At 40.4% G+C, this 2,582-nt stretch overlaps 1 long non-coding RNA gene across 1 annotated transcript; it reads right to left on the reverse strand.

Moving 5' to 3' along the window:
• Window positions 1-238: 238 nt before the first annotated feature.
• LOC123818905 lies at window positions 239-2,078 on the reverse strand. The gene is made up of 3 exons (XR_006785724.1): window positions 1,993-2,078; window positions 1,498-1,650; window positions 239-373 (listed from the first exon to the last, which is right to left on the reverse strand). It is a non-coding gene; the product is annotated as an uncharacterized LOC123818905 (long non-coding RNA).
• Between the last annotated feature and the right edge of the window lie 504 nt (window positions 2,079-2,582).

Genomic DNA, 2,582 nt, shown 5'->3' on the forward strand with positions numbered 1-2,582 from the left:
GAGAACACATTGCCTTGTCCCATTTAGCTCCAGGTGTTCGAAGGGCGAAGCGGTGGAAACCAGGATCTCCCCGACACAGAGCCCTAGGAGTCAGAACTAGTGGCGTTTCACTTAGAAGGGCTGTTCCTGACATTCGTTGTTAAAGTGTGCTGTCGCGCTCTGTGGGGGGGACCTGGCAAACTCTAATTACGAGAGCAGAACCGAACCCAATAACACCCCCTTTCACAGCCTATCTCACCTTATTGCTCTTTCCCAGATTGTTCCCATTCACTGGAAACAAGCTTGAGTTCCTGCCTTGCAGGGACAACTGCAAACTGCTGGCAGATGTAGGAGCTGCTTAATCAGGTCTGGGAACCAGGCCTTAATTAGAATGCTTGGAAAAGAAGAGCAAATGAAAATTATTAAGCTTCATTCTCGATTCCTGTTTCTAATTTTAAAGAGGAAATCATGCATTAATCAAGTCCTGTGCTAGAGCTCAGAGGCATGTTTCTGAAATATCCCAAAATAACAAGGGGAAAATTTTTGCTGTTTTGATAAAACCACCCTTTGACTACTTGATATGGATAGTATGATGTATTTCATCATGCAGTGTGCTAGGTTACAATGTACTAAATTTTGGTTACATTAAATGTTTTTCCCCCCTGAAACATATAATATTGAATGTCAACTGTAATTGAAAAAAATAAATAAAATGAAACTTGAAATAAATTTTTTTCTGGACTTAAGGTATATCACTATAGAAACTATTAAGCATGTATTTCCAGAAAATGAAACAGAAACATGCAGGACCAATTTTCAGAGGTCAATAGAAGGTGAATTAAATAGTTTAAGAGAAGAACGCAACTCTACAAAGAACTGCAGGGTCAGATGACTTTGATGAGCAGAAAATTACTTTCTTAGCAATCTTTTGTTGCCGATACGGATTCTGAATCAGTGACTGTGCTGCAATTTGTGATGCTCATACTTGTACTGAACCTTGTGGAGGTCGTAGCTGATCGGAGAGATACAGGCAAACCCTTTTCTAAAGAAAGGGAGACTAATTGTCTTATGTGAGAATGGAAATCATTATTATTATTATTATTAAATATTTTATTTAGTTTTTCAGAGAGAGGGGAAGGAAGGGATAAGGAGAGGAAGAGAAGCATCAGTGTGAGAGAGAGAGATCCGTGGATTGCCTCCCCTACACTCCCGGATTCGGACGGGACTGCAGCCCAGGCATGTGCCCTGACTGGAATCGAACGGGTGACCTTTAGCCTTGTGGGACGACACCCAAGCAACTGAGACACATCAACTAGGGCAGCAAATTATTTTTGTTTTCTACAAATGAATGGAGTATGGTTACTGTATTCTTAAAAAAAAATTTAGCAATTAATTCCCCAATTTCTTATCCCGATTTCCATTATGAAAATAAAGACACATGGTGTTTGATCCAGGACTCTGTGTTTATGTCCTCCCTCTTCTCAGAAAATATTCACATTTCTGTACAAAGGTACTCACTGCATTGCTGCTTCAAATAGTGGGGAAATGGCACTAGAAAAATCTTCATCGGTACGGAAATCGTTAGATAAACCATGGTGATCCATACCGTGATTATAAGGCAACACCTATAACAAATGAAGCAGGACTCCATGTGCCAAGGTGGAAAAATATCTAAGACATTTTAGGAGAAAAAGAAAAGTTATGGAAGGAAAATGGATGTAATATGACATCACTAAGGTAAATGGAAAAACAATACAGTTATAATGTATACATGCATATGTGTATATAAACACTTTGGAAGGCCGGGTTGTATACCGTTCATCGTGGTTACTTTGGGGGATGGGGCACTTTCACTTTCTCACTGTACTTCCATATCTTTCAAGCCCTTTGTTTTCAGTTTTACCATAGAGACTTTGTATATTAAAAAAAGAAAAGAAAGAAATATACATGGGTACTTCCTACAAATTTATGCCCTCACCACTCTAAAGTAATAAATTCCATTTCTGCTCTTACCAGCTCCCCTGATGTTCTTCACTTCCTTTTGGAGGAGAGTGTGTGGCGAGGATGACGCGGCTGCACGCTCCTTCGTGACTCCGCCACTGTGCAGGAGCTGTCTTCCTGCACCTCCACCCTCCTCGCAGCAGGCGGAGGCCACCAGTGAGAGACTTCCATACCCTGCGTTGTCTGCCTTTAACTTGATTCTGACTGTCTTCATATGAAGTTGGTATAATTTAAAAAAAACTTTTCTGATCTGGCCTCTGGAACCTAAAATCTGTATGAGGACAGAGACTAAATCCATTGTGTGTGTGTGTTTCTTTAAATTATAGAAGGTTTTTTTTTTAAGAGAATGAACATTTTTTCCATCTGTACACTGTATGGTGTGTTCACCACCCAAATCTCCTTCCATCACCATTTATTTCCCTAATACTCTCCTTCACCTTCCCTTCCCTCCATCCACGAGGTTTCTCTCTCTTTCTCTCTCTCTCTCTTTTTTTTTGCTCAATCCCTTTACCTCTTCCCTGACCCAGCCCCTCATCCTAATGAGTTTTAAACATACTAATCATGCAGAAAATATTTGTCAGTGACTGAAGCTGCAGGTGGAA

This window comes from Phyllostomus hastatus, unplaced genomic scaffold (genome assembly GCF_019186645.2).
Source record: "Phyllostomus hastatus isolate PE091 unplaced genomic scaffold, TTU_PhHast_1.1 phas_contig_29, whole genome shotgun sequence".
In the NCBI taxonomy this organism is placed as follows: Eukaryota; Metazoa; Chordata; class Mammalia; order Chiroptera; family Phyllostomidae; genus Phyllostomus; species Phyllostomus hastatus.